Source organism: Pipistrellus hanaki, assembly GCF_964339955.1.
Source record: "Pipistrellus hanaki genome assembly, chromosome: 14".
NCBI classification, from domain to species: Eukaryota; Metazoa; Chordata; class Mammalia; order Chiroptera; family Vespertilionidae; genus Pipistrellus; species Pipistrellus hanaki.
The window spans coordinates 45,246,798-45,262,083 of NC_140516.1; positions in this window are offsets into that span (position 1 = coordinate 45,246,798).

A 15,286-nucleotide genomic window follows, 5' to 3' on the forward strand; every position below is an offset into this window, starting at 1 on the left:
GGGTCACCCCTCCCTGGATGGCAGTGAGGCTAAGTGAGGTGATTCTCTGAGGCACCAATTCTCCAGACTCCACCTGGGAGATGAGAAGGATGGATAAGAAACAGAATCTTGAACTGCCCCTCTTACTCAACAGTCCGGGGATGAGGACACCCTTGGCAGTCACAGTTGAGCACTTGAGGTTTAAACTGTTCACAGGTGATCATGAAAAATCAAAGGCATGGAGTCATTTGTTCTTTCTGGTCATGTGAAGTAGCAGGGGACTGGGTTATGGGATCCAGTTATTGGTGGAGCTCAGTCAACAGGCCGCTGTACAACGCACTTATTATCACCCACATACTAGTTCATGGAAAGTAGCAGGAAGTAAGTCTGAACCAGGAATGATATAGGGTGATATAGTGAAGAAGTTTTACTGGGGAAATTATATTCTACACAAATGTCAGCAAATAGGTAAGGGGATACAGCAAGGTCCTGAGATCCATCCCTAGAGATCACCAAGGCTCTGCTATGGTACAATCAGAGAAGAAGGTGGGCAGGGTACCAAAATTCCAAAGCAGTGGGTTCTCAATGATGTCTTTAAAATGCATAGCTCAAAAAACAGTAACAATGACAAAGAAGGAAAATAGACCATAGTCTTAGCAGTTACCTCAAAAGGATATAAGTGTGCATTTTACTCTGTTTCTTTAAGATTTTATAAATTTCCTGGCTATTCTGCAAGGAGAAAGTATTACCTCTATAGTAAGAGAAATTAAAAACAAAACAAAACACAAAAGCAGAGGGAGAATGAAGGTAAGAAATACTGTGAACAAATGAATGTGTACACACATGCATACATTCCATCAGCACTCACCTCAACTCCTTCTCATCTTTCAGGTCCCAGCTTAAGTCTCTTCAAATAGATTTCCTTGATCAGGCTGTTGAAATTAGATGTCTTGTGGAAAGAGGTTAACTAAAAACTTGCATGCATATATGCATATCCCATGGACACAGATATAGTATGGTGAAGACCTGAGGTGGAGGGTAGGTGTTGAGTTAAAGGGATCAATTGGGGGAGGGGGGGGGATGAAGTCTCCTATAATACTTTCAACAATGAAGGTAAGAAAGAGGTCCAAAGAGGATGGGCCTAAGAAAATGTCTCATCCTAACCCCAGCCATGTGAACCACAGCTCAGTAATCACTCAAGGCCCAGCTCCACCTGCACATCCAATAAATTGTAGTCAGTGCAACAATAGAATCAATCACAATGCCAGCTTCACTATTAGAAATAGTGATTTCTAGCAATGCCTTGTGAAAATTCTTCCACAACCTCTTCCTATCTACCTGTCTCTCTACTTAGTAGAAAGAGATGTCACAAAATGGATAGATGATAGATAGATAGATAGATAGATAGATAGATAGATAGATAGATAGATGATAGATAGATAGAGATAGATAGATAGATTTTGCATAGTATCTTATGTGTAATTATATACTTTGATATACAACTTCTAATTTATGTCTCTCCTCTGGCCCTCATGACAAACTTAGAAGGAGCTTGGTGGAAATGAATAGTCAGAGAAGTAAAGCCATTTGCCCAAGGTTGCACAGTGAAGTAAGGGAGATGATGATATTGTGATGAGGTTATCTTGGAATGTGCCCATCATTCTCCAAGGAATGATGATATTGTGATGAGGTTATCTTGGAATGTACCCAGAACTGCAAATGGCTTTTCAGTTAATTTTAAACATCTTGAAGTCCACTGGACGTGATCAATTTTCATAGCTTTTAAATCCAACTATTAAGAGAACAGAGTTGTTTCAAACAAGAATCTGAAATGATATAAATTGTCTAAGATAACTAGTTAAGGTCATTGGATAAAAAGGTCAGGGCACAAAATCACAAAACTTTCTATTTGCAATATTTGAAAAAAATTCAAGACTAACTATGTATATGCTGAGTCACTCAAATTCAAATTACTGGGCTACTCTGTTGTTTTATTTTCTTTCAAAAGAAAAAAAAAATCACCTGGTTGGCATGGCTCAGTGGTTGAGCATTGACCTGTGAACCACGAGATCCTGGTTCAATTCCTGGTCAGGGCACATGCCCAGGTTGTAGGCTCAATCCCCAGAGTGGGTCATGCAGGAGGCAGCCAATCAACAATTTTCTGTCATCATTGATGTTTCTTTCTCTCTCCCTCCCTCTCCCTTTCTTTCTGAAATCAATAAAAAATATTTTTAAAAGAAAAAAAAATCATTGCTCTATCTTCTCCCATAAAGGATACCACAGTTGTACATACATGAGCACAATTCTGTATGATCCCAAAATATCAATAGTGTTTTTGGACCAACCTACTGGCTCACTGGGTCACTACCAGATAAAGCCCTATGACTGTAAATTGTTAATGAGTTGGGGAAATATTTAGTGACCACAAAAATCACTAAATCAATTGACTGTAAAAACAGCCTATGAAGATAAAAGCAAATGGCAACAAAACCAGAAAGATATTTCATCTATGTCCCAATAGTACAGGTGAAAGGTTATGGACCTAAATTTATCCTGCCAGCTTAGGCCCTACATGTTCTTCTGCTTTGATCTGATTTCTCAACACATGAGCAAGCACAGGATACTGAGACAGAGTTGGTGGACACATGATCCCTTCAGATGAGGTGTAAATGTAAAGTTGATGTCAGAAAGACAGCACCTTGAAACTCTTGAAGCATTCAGACTCTTGCTGTAGGGGGGAGGGGGAATCCCCTAGTCTATCCAGCAGAAGCCCTATGGGCTCAGGTGAAAGGTGTGTTTCAAATGAAGGGAACTGAGCCCCATAGAAGGAGCCAGAGAAATGTATGGACTTTGAGAAAAGGTGATGAGATAATAGCAATAGATACCGTGTATTGAGCACTTGCTAGCTGCCTAGTATTTTATTTGTCTTTCCTCATTTAGTCTTTTTTCTTTCTTCCTTTCTTTTTACCTCAGTTAGTCTTTACAACAACTCTTGGAGGTAGGTGCTCCCATTATCATCTTTTTCCAAATAAGGAAAGTGGGTGAAAGAGAGGTTAAGTAACATATCCATAGACACACAGCTGGTCTGTCTCACTTTCCTGCTCCAGCTCCAAACAACCACACATGCCTTTCCACCACGGTGGCCCCTCCCCATCATTGCTGAAACAATGACACCATACTTCTCAGCACTCACTGAACTTTCTGATGCGATATTGGCGATATTAAGAAATGCCATTTTTTATATTTGTAATGAAGTGTGTCAACCTTTGGAAACTCTGCATAACTCAGTCTATCAATATTTTCCAAAAGACTAATGAGTGATGTTATAAAACCTGCATGAATAAGAGATCCGTTAAAGTATAAGATAACCAATTTGTATCTGAAGGAAAGGGAAGCCAATATTCTCTTATATGTGATCCATCTGGTATTCATCTTTTCACTTTCTAATCTCAGCAGATTAGATCAGGAATTGGTTCTTGTATTGGCCAGTCAGCAACTATTGAGTTAGCTGGCCTGACAAAAGAGCTCTCTTGGGGTTGACCAGTAATCTACAGAGGGACTCAGCAGACAACTGAGTGGGCAGAATGTCTGCTCTGGGCATGAGAAGAGAACATAGCAGCATTGTGCCAAGATTAATTGATTTGGCCAGAGAATCACCCAAATCCCTGCCAATTCAAAAAGCCACTAATACAGTTAGCCCAGAACCCCAGCTTCTTCTGTTCCCCAGCTTCTAATCAAAGCCCACCCGAGGCCTGAGACTTGCCTGCCTTGGTTCAGAAGGTCTGGCCATTCTGAAATGTGTGACGTTTTCCCACTGAGCCCTATTCCCATGATCTGAGGCCTGCTCTTCAGATTTCAGCAGTGGAGAATAGAAAAGGGAGAATGAGTCCTTTTACTGTTTGTTCGTTTGATGTCTCCCTACATCTCCCCCGCCCCATCCCCTCAACAGACACACACAGTCAGCTGCCATCAAAGAAACCCCACTGTCTACAGCTCTTCTGCTGGGCCAGGGCCCAGGAGGTGGCCACCAGTGGGCACTTCTAATGCAGATGGGACTGACAGGGAGAACCTTGCAACGCTGCCAAAAGAAACGGAGGTGGGAGTATAAGGTGGAGAAAAAGCAGGGGAGTGGGAAAGTGGGAGGGGGGCTGCTGAGAATCTCACACTGCAAAAAGCATTTCCTGGACTGTAGTGCAAAATAATAGAGTGGGCTGGGGGACCTCAGCTCATCTGTAACTCACCATTTCAATCTTCTCCATGAACCATTGAGATTTTTTTAAAATTTTATGTAAGTTACCCTTAATCATGCAAACATCCTATGTTTCAACTAGGTTGCTGCTTTAAATCCCTTCCTTATAGATAGATAATCTGCTGTCACCATTGCACATAAACAAGTTCTTCTGGGTAATCAACTGGATTGATTAAACAGAGCCCATACATGAGCTCTGGAACCTTCTCTCACCCTTTCCCTGACCACCGGCAGTGAAGAGGCTGGTGTTGGCATTCACTAAGGATGTGCAAAGGAGAGGATTCAAGAGCTGTATGGCATGCCCTAAGGCAGTTTTTTCTATTCTCCCCTCCTCCCCTCTTGCTCTCCTGTCTCTCTTTCTCCCTGCTGAAGACAGAGGACTTTGTGGCTAACTCTAAAAATTTTCAGGGAGTAAGAGACCTAATCCTTACTACAATTCTATCAGGGAAGCAGTCATTCTTTAACAACACAGAATCCATGTCTCTGAGCACAGCCTTCTCTAAGGCTTACACACACAATGTTAGGTCATGCTGGGACTCAGTGTATACTTTCCAATTGTTTCCATGTAATTCTCTAATCTCCAGTCTTAAACCCAAGCCAATGTCTTTGTTTTTTATTCATTAGGGAGTCAGTTAACAAATATTTACTGAGCGTTTATTCAAGATATTTGGGCTGTGAATTGATAAGGTTAGAGTTGTGTTTTAGGAAGAGCCAGGACCATCTGTCAACAATCTGCCTGGTTGACTGAGGTCAAGGAACATAGCTTGAGGCTATTATAGCAGTTTAGTTAGGATGTTGTGAGGCCTGAATAGGAATGGTGACAGGAAAATACAGAACAATAGAATAGTGTAAGAAAGGAGGATAACAAGCAAATACAGTGTGGTGGCTTTAAAACCATACAACCATGGGTTAAATTCAAGCACCTGTCTTTACCCCAACAAGTGACTTATATTCCCAAATTTCATTTTCCAATTTGTAAAATAAGAATAATAAGCCCACTGTCCAACAGGTAGGTAGGTAGGCAGAGAGATAGATAGATAGATAGATAGATAGATAGATAGATAGATAGATGACACATACACAATCTTGCAAAAGGTAGCTATATATACTTGATTGCTATCTGTTCACCAAAACCCATTTTTTCTACTCCTTGGGCAGACAGCTAAATTTAAATATTGTCACATGACTGTGTTCTAGCTAATGAACTGTATTAAATAGAGATGATTTTTTTTTTTTTAGGCCTGGCCTTTTCAGATTCACTTCTAGGTCTGGCCTTTTCAGATTCCTCCATACTCTTTCTTTATCTGTTGGCTTAATATGGAGACCTCTTAGGACTCAGAAGAGAACACAGACATAAGGTGCAAGAAGCTCAACTCACTGGATAACTATAGGAAGACCACCTATCAACTGGGAGTACCTGTTAGAAACTTCACATGAGTGAGAATTGAATTATACTAAACCACTAAGATTTAGGGCTTTATATCTATCTTTCTGTTCTTGCACAGAACCTGATATCATAATTCCTCATAAATGACTATTATGATATTTTTTTTTGGTTTTATGGGAATTTCAAAGACCTACAAGTTCTAGTTTAAGAAGATAAGACATATACATGGCAGCACAAACTAGATGTCACGTACATGTGCAGACAACAGAAGTTCAAAGTTTCTAGATGTAGGGGAATCCGAGACAGTGTCACATAGCAGGTAGCTTTGAGTTTGTCTTTAAAGAATGAGTATAAATTTTTTGGATATTGGAGACTCCATCTATTTATCAATATTTAAAAGCTTCAGTAAAAACTCACTATCATCCAGTATTTACCCCCCACCCTGGCCTGTAGATTCTTACCCAATATTTCTTCATTGCTCATGTCTTCTACCAGTGATGTCCAATGCATTCTGGTTTCCATGCAATAAATAGTTTTCAACCAGCTATAACCTTCTGAAATTACCTAATATCCATTCTCCATCCCCAGAAGACTTAGCCCAAGAAAGAAAGGACCTCCAGCTTACTAGTATTTTTTTATACCTTTCAGCTTGGGTTCATTACAGCCCTGGATTTGTGGCTTTAAGAAAATGGCTGGTAAATGAGACTGTAATTATGTACGTGTATTGCTGCAGTATTATTCTTGCTCCTACAGCTATTGATCAATTAATCAATTTTCATTACCATTTTCCTCTGGCTATATAAGCAACTTCATTTCAGAAACCAAAAGACTGATCAATTCACTAAAAGGGTTTTGTTTTTTAATCATTACCATGCAAAGAAAATGTACAACATAACGTACTACTCTAATTTGCTTCTACCAAACAATGAATTCTAAATGATATCATGAAAATTCTGCCATGATTTATAACTTGCTTTAATCAACACCCTTGTGTTTTAAGTCTTCCAAAAACAGTCGGGGTGCCTATTGTATATGAATAATAAAAACTACTTATAACTTCCCAAGTTTTTCCAAAATATTTCATGCTGACATAGTAATTTTGTAGGTTCAGAAATGCACAATGTATTCACTCAGATGCAAAGTAAACTGAAAACTGTCACATCATTCTGCCAGTGGATTAAACAAATGAAGCCCACATGTGCAGGGTCAGGGAAAACAGGAGAATTGCACTATTCAGTATCTGCTACTTTGGTACATGAGATCCTCTGAAACTCATTTATTCACAAGTCAAGCATGCATTTTGCAGAGTGAATGCTAATGGAGCTGCAGAATGTTGAAAGCACTCTCTTCTCAGATCCCAGGACACAATTTGGTTTTTAGAGCAAAGGGGAAATATTGGCAGGTGCATATGCTGCAGTAATACAGAAACCCCTTTGATGCAATGTGGAAATGGCTCTCTCTTCAGTAACACTTAAACAATGGTGCCTACAGGAGTTGCAGTAATTACAACGAGTGGTGAGAACTAGTTTTGGCTGCAAAGATCTTGCTGAATTGTTGTAGGTGACAGGAACAGCACCACGTGCCTGACCCATGGGGTCAGACCAAACCTGGGTTCAGCAATCCTGGTACTTGGGTTCTGGCTAAGAAAGAATTCAGAGAAAGACCCAAAACTGTAAGAGAATATTTATGGGATAAATTACAGAGGTAGAAAAAGTAATTCCTAGAAGAAATGGGCTTAGGAAATAAGTTATAGAGGGAGAGCTCTTTGAAGCTTAGGAGTGAGGAAGCTAATGGTAACATGCATGGGGTGGGGGAGGAGTACAGAGGGGGAAAGGAGAAAGAAAGAAAAGAGGGAGAGCTCCTGGGCCCTCCATCTTAAGAGTTTTAAGGGCAGAGATTTTAGGGGAGGTCCCAGGGAAACATCTTAATAGAATATTCAGTAGTTTTCTAAGTGTGTCCTTTCAGGATTGTTGTCTCCACTGAAAGACTAGCTGGCACCAGGGCAGAGAGTCGTTATTCTATGTAGCTGGTCCTGACCATCAGCCGTGGCTGGTTTTGTTGCTTGCCTGGGCCTAGACCTGAAATACAGCTGAAGCCTAGATGTTATCTTTAGGGAGTAAATGTCAGGAGGTCCAAACCTCAAGACCAGAAAGATATGCTAGGGAAGGAAAAGTCACCCTGGGTGCAAGATCTCAACCTACAATTGATTTGTCTATTGCTAGGCACCTGGGCCTTTCCACCCTGGTGACTTTCTGTATCTGGCCCATGGTCCTTGCTCGTTCATGTCTGTATAATTGCCTATAGAAGAAGGAAAATCAAGAAGTACAGGGATCAGACTTAAACGGGTAGTCGGACATCCCTCTAGGGGTCCCAAATTGGAGAGGGTGCAAACTGGGCTGAGGGACACATCCCCTGTGTATGAATTTCATGCACCAGTCCCCTAGTATTATAATAATATGCAACACATGTGTATAATATATAATAATAATAGCTACACTAATAAAAGAGAAACATGCAAATTAACTATACAACTCCACTATACCCACCAGCCAATCAGGAGTGAGTATTCAAATTAGCCCAACCAAGATGGCAGCCTGCCACAGAGCTGGAGCAAGCAGGAAGCTTGTGTTTCCCCAGCAATGGAGGAAGCCAAACTTCCTGCCTACCCTGGCCAGCCCTGGCCTCTGCTCAAGGCTACAAAGTTTCTATTATAGAAGATAAATAAATCCTAGATACTTGCTTCCAGCCAGAACTGGCCTCTGCTCAAAGAGGTGCTGGGGAAAAAAAGAAAGAAAAAGAAAAAAAGGACCCATTACCTTGGGTTGCTGGGAAGTTATCAGGCCAGGATGGGACAGCAGGGGCTATTGAGGGTAAGCAGACTAGCAGGGGGGCCAATTGGGGGTGAGTAGGCCATCAGTGGGGGTCAGTTGGAGGTGATCAGGACAGTGGGGGGGCAGTTTGGGGTGAGCAGGTTGGCAGGCAGAGTAATTAGGGGCAATCAGGCATGCAGGCAGATGAGTGGCTGGAGCCAGCAGTCCCAGATTGTGAGAGGAATATTTGACTGCCAGTTTAGGCCTGATCCCTGTCAACCATAAACTGGCAGTAGTACATCTTTTGAGGAGTCCCAGATTGGAGAGAGTGCTGAGGAACACACACACACACACACACACATACACACACACACACAGTGCACAAATTTTGTGCACCAGGCCACTAGTATATAATATATATGTATTTGATTACTACTTGGTATATAATAGATATTCATTAAATATTTGATGAACCAATGAATGAGCAAATAAATGAAAGAATAAATGAATGATGATCTAGAAAGTTTCAAGAACAGAACAAATTATTGTTTTAGATCAGCAATGAGATCTCTGAACTTGATATGAGGAGGAGCTATTTTTTTCCCCCCCAAGCTTCTGATTGGAGGTGAGCAGAGTGATGGGGAAACAGGCAAGGGTGGGGCTGATGGCTCCTACTCTAGGGAAAGAGGGCAAGGCTTTATCCCTGCTTAGAGATTAGCCAGTTAAAAACCCAGGATCTCCCAGAGGGCAATTGACTGCCATAGGCAATCTGGTTCTTTGAAATTGGTGGCTACAGGTTCTGGAAAGGAATGGAAGAGGCAGACCTTCTTGCTCTGAATTCCTGATGCACTGTCAGCAGAGGGTCTTTTTCTCTTCTCAGTTCTCCCTTCTAAATCATATTTTCTATGAGGGGGATACTGCTTTCTCTGGAGAACTGTTAATTCCTGGAGGAATAAGCCATTGAAGCCTGCATGGGAACACCCACTCATTTGCAAATTGGCAAACAGAGTCTCCTACAAAGTACAAGGAGGCTTGATTCAGAGCATAGAGGAAACAATGAAGTTCATTTAACAAAGCCAACATTTAATGAACTCAAAACACTGTGCTTCAAAAAATAAGTCCATAGAGCAGCGTTTTGAGCTTTAATGCAGGCTTATTAGCTTTCTTTTGAAAGCACCATCTGTTCACTCAGAAAGAGCTTACTAGTTTGTTTGTCATCATAATTTTTCACCTACATGATTTCTGAGCGGTGAATGAAAATGCTGATTGGAATTTTGCAAACGACAACCTTCCTGTGTCTGGGACAGCTTTCACAAATCATACAGGACCTGCCAATAGCAGGTCTTGAAATAGAAACATAGGTAGCTTCTATGGCCTGGCAGTTCGCAAAAGAAAGATACAGGAGAGACAAGCTCACCTTTCAGATGAGTCTGCTATAAAACCCCTTTTATAGGGCTCTTTCAAGATCCTGTGAAAACCTTCCCATCAGTTTTGTTCCTGTGTCTTATGGGGAAATAGCAATGGGCCTCCCGGGGAGATGTTGCTTTGGGATCTCTCCCAGTGGGGCCTCCCCTTCCCCTTCATCTTCATCTCAGGAAGAGGGTGGAGTGTTGGCAAGCAGAGAGGGGATGGAATCAGAGAGTGGAATGGTGGGTGATTACCGGGGGAAAAAATAGGAGCCTCCTACCTTTTATCAGAGCAAGTATCAAATACTGTTTGGCCCAAGTACATTTTGTCCCATTCTGTTTCTTATGCAAATGCAACATCTAGAAACCAGCTCGCCACAAAAGTTGACTCTGCTTCCCGACTTCATTCAACTTGCCCTTGAAAGGAGTATCATGTACCTGATTGTTAGCTGGGTCCCCCCTCCAAGAAATTGTAGGCAAGATTTTATCATTATCAGGCTTCTCTAGAAATCAAAAGTACCTGTTCTTTGTTAAGGTGGGCTTCTAAAGAGAGAAATAGTCCCATTAGAAAACACTCAGAGTTCATACGGGAACACTATTAACATCCCCAGCCCAAGAATACCAACCTCAAGCAAATCAACTTAAAGGCACTCGTATTAAGCACTTACTTGTGCCCAGTACTGTGTTAAGCAATTTGCATCTATTATCCCATTAGGTCCTCCCAACAGCATAAGGGATAGGAAGCCTGTTTTACAGATTTGCAAACTAAAGGCTTGGAAAGGTCAAGTTACTAGTTTAAGAATTGTGACAGAGCCATGATTTCGTAATTTCAGAATCTGTGCTTTGGGTTTCATATGACATAATTCAGCACCAATGATAATAATGTATATTATTTGTATGTATGTGTAATGTAAGTATACTATCTAGCAGTATACATTGTTGTCATTATATCATTCATATATGTTATACCATTCCTCATTGGCTCCCCTCTTTGGATTTCTCAAACAAAATGAAGCATAAAATGAAAGTTTTCCCTGATGCCCTGACCCATAGAGAAAAATAAGCTAGGTTTATGCAAACTGATTTACTAGTACACTACCCACCCACCCCTATCCATGGTTTTGCTCCCCAAGGTTCCAGTTATCCCTGGTCAACCACATTTAAAAAATATTAAAGAAAAAATTGCAGAAACAAACAATTCATAATTTTAAATTTCACACCATTCTAAGCAGCATGATAAAATCTCATGCCATCCCATTCCATCCCACCATTGACATGAATCATCCCTTTGTCCAGCATATCCACACTGTATATACTCCCCACCCATTAGTCATTTAGTAGCCATCTAGGTTATTGGGTTGACTATCCTCCTATTACAATACTTGTGTTCAATCACCCTTATTCTACTTAATAATGGCCCCAAAGTACAGGCACAGTAATGCTGGCAATTTGGATATATTTAAGAGAAACTGTAAAGTGCTTGCTTTAAGTGGGAAGTATGAAAAGATGAGAAAAAAATTGTATATTCTATCTAATAAAAGAGCAATATGCAAATTGACCATCACTCCAACACACAAGATGGCTGCCCCCATGTAGTCAAAGATGGATGCCCTCCCCCTCAATGTGGACACAAGATGGCCACCACAGGATGGCCAGCAGGGTAGGGTAGTTGGGAGGGAACAGGCCTACTGGGATAGGGCCTAAACGGGAAGTTGGACATCCCGCAAGGAGTCCCAGATTGGAGAGGGTGCAGGCTGGGCTGAGGGACGCACACCCTGGTGTACAAATTTCGTGCACCAGGCTTCTAATACTGCATATTGTTCAATACTAACCATAGTTTTGGGCAATTCACTGAGATGTAGAAAAATATCCCTTGCAGATAAGAGGAGACCACTGTATATTTAATATTCTGAGTAACATGATGTTATAGATAATATTGTATCCTTTTAGGAAAGGGAAAAATTAAATCTCAGGGAGGCTTAGTAATTTGCCCAAAAACACACACTAGGAAGTAGGGGAGCTGGGCTTTTGATCCCAAGTTGACTACAGGGGCTATCTGCCCAGTCTGACCCTATACTGCCTCATAGCATCTTGCAGGAGCTCATCAGACATTTCCACTGGAAGACAGGAAACACCTTTATTCTCAATGCAACCCTTTATATGAGTGAATTCTGCCCTTCTAGGTCAGAGACAAGATGGTCCTGTTGATCTCCCTGGGCCAAGGCTGGCTGGAAAGAAGGACATATTGAAGATGTGTGAAAAGAATGTTCTTGAAATAGAAACATGCATCACGACATACACAGAATAGCAATACAAAATTATTGGTGACGAATAATCATTCATGTCAAATCAGAAGGGCATTCCTTATGCAACTAGGCTGTGAAGGCTGCTGTGCTTTGGCTTACTGGTTACTTCCTCTGCCAATCATGTTGATTTTCCCTTGTTCCCTCCTCTCCATCCCATGTTCTCAGCACAGACTTCCATCACTCTGTACATCCCTCCCCCCACCCACCCAATTCCTAGGTCCACTGACTTGCCTGTGTGTTTCCAAAACCTAGCCCAGTGCCTGCTATACTATAATGGCTCAATAAATATTTTGTGTTTTTTGTTGTTGTTGTTGTTGTTGTTTGTTTTTTTAATGGAGGGAGGAAGAAGCTCAGAGATAGTGCTAAGCCCTAGAAGAGAGAAACTCAGGGAATTCACACATACTTTTTTGCTCAGGAAGCAATGTCCCTAATGAACTGTAGAGATCAGTGTAAATTTCTGATATTTCCAGAATAAATTTGATCCTAGGTAACAGATAAATTAATATGTTCCCCCCTCCTCCCCTCTACAGACTAGTAGGTCTTTAGCCATAAAATATATAATAGTAATTGTGTGTATGTTATACACTATAGATATAACTCATGTTACATAAATCTGCAATGGACATTTTGTGGTACGTTTCCTTGAGGAAGAGAAAAACAATTCTTGAACAAATATACATGTTGTCAGAAATTTTTAGATGTCTTTATGTAAATTATTTATTTATCTAGTACTTTACAGTTTACAGGATCCTCTCATTATTGCTCTCTCACCCTGTCAGGTGAACCCCAAGTTATAATTTCGATTTACAGAGAAGGAAACTGAGTCACAGAAATTTTTAGTAGCTTGCCATGTGGCCATTTCCTCAATCCTTAGATACCATCATGGTAAGACATACCATCAATTTAGAGGAAATAGGTTTACAGAAAATACCAACAATAGGTTTAGAGGAAATCAGAAAATTCTACCTCATTTGTATGCATATTAATTACTAGAGGCTAGGTGCACAAAATTCATGCATGGGGAGAGGGGTTTGCAGGTCCCCCTTAGCCCAGCCTGCACCCTTTTCAATCCAGAACCCCTCGGGGCATGTCCAACTGCCAGTTTAGGCAGTCAGATATTCCTCTCACAATCCTGGACTGCTGGCTCCTAATTGCTCACCTGCCTGCTTGCCTGGTCACCCCTCATGGCTCCCCTGCCAGCCTGGTCACTCCACACAGTCTGCTGTTCAGTCATTTGGTTGTCCCTCACTAACCCCCCTGCTGGCTTGGTGGCCCCACACAGTCTGCTTGTTCAGTCATTTGGTTGTTCCTCACTAACCCCCTCTGCTGCCCTGGTTGTAGGCAGCCATCTTGTGAGGGCATGAGGGTTAATTTGCATATTACCTCTTTATTATATAGGATAAGACACATCCCAAAGTTTCTGAGACATTAAGTTATGCTGACTTGGAGGGAAGGATGTGAATCTTAAAATAAAGGAAATATACGTAGCAAAACAATATCTTAACCCAGTCTTCTGACTAAGTCATGTGTACAGATAATTTTGATTCTCGACTATATTATAAAGCCCTGCAAAGCAGGGTATTTTCCTATACTTTAAAAAAAAGCTTTTTAATTGATTTTTTAATTGAGATTAAGGGAGAAGGAGAGAGAGAGAAAAAAACAAACATTGATGTGAGAGTAATATATACATTGGCTGCCTCCTGCACCAAGATAGAGCCTGCAAATGGGGCATATGCTGTGACAGGGAATCGAACCAGCAACCTTTTGGTACATGGGATGGTGCTCAAGGAACTGAGCTACATCAGCCAGGGCTCTACACTTTTTACATCTTTCTCTCAAAAGGCTTAATGTAGTGGCTTCTGTACAATATGCTCTCAGTGGATTGATAAAATGGGCTGTTTTCTCTAAAAATAAAACAAACCCTGATTTTTCATTTTTAAATCTCTGGGTGCTAAAGTTTGCCAGGTGACATATTTGGAAATTTCCCAGGAGCAGCACTTTATCTTGTTTTTCAGTGGGACCTTGTTTGGTGACTAAGGATTGATCATAGGATTGCCTTTCAAAGTTCCTTCTGTGTCATTGCTCTGGGAGTCTAACCAAACTCGAGAAAGCCTAGAGATCTACAACCAAAAGTTATATTTCAGGGTGAAGATCTAGTGCAGTGGTCGGCAAACTGTGGCTCGCGAGCCACATGCAGCTCTTTGGCCCCTTGAGTGTGGCTCTTCCACAAAATACCACAGCCTGGGCGAGTCTATTTTGAAGAAGTGGAGTTAGAAGAAGTTTAAGTTTAAAAAATTTGGCTCTCAAAAGAAATTTCAATTGTTGTACTGTTGATATTGGGCTCTGTTGACTAATGAGTTTGCTGACCACTGGTCTATGGGAATTTCAGAATGAAACTGTTAAAGTTCAGAGTTATTAAAAATATTAGAGGGAAAAAAACTGTAACGTATTTTTATTTGCACAAACAGCCTGTTTTCTGTTTTTCAGGTTTCACAGTGCTGAACTTGAGTCCTTTTAAGTACAAAGTTTAGAGAGTTTACCTATAAAAATAAGAAAGCCAGCAAAGAAAGCAAGATGTAAAAAAAAAAAAAAAAAAAAATGTTACCTGAAACTGTGTAGAAATTAGGTTGCCCCCAATCGGTTATTTTTTCATACAAGGCGGGGAAAATTTTGTTTATTCCAATCATGGTGGAAGTGGTTAAAAAGTTTTTTCAACCCTCTGAAGCAAAAGAAATTAGACTCAAGTGGCCGTAACTGAGCTTCCCATCGGAGTATTGTGCAAGGTCCCCTTTATTCCCCCCGCAGTGGATAATGCGTGTCCATTGTGGTTTATCTGGAGCCGGTTTCTCTTACACCCTCAGCCTTATAAAGTCGAGCTAGGACTGGGGCCGGAGAATTGGGCGGCATCTGGGAGGCAGCATCCGCAGTCCAGAGAGAATGAAACCATCGGGAACATGAGCAACTCCATGTGTTATTGACGCTTCCTGTGGTATGAGCCCCACTTTTTGCCTCTTAGTGCAGACCAACAACCATTACAAAGAAGAAGCGGATGGCACTACGGATCTCCCTTGGAAATTCCCCCCAAGACTGTGTGTGCTGCTTTGTTCTCACCCTTCCTTTCATTTTAATTCTTTTAAAATATATGTTAT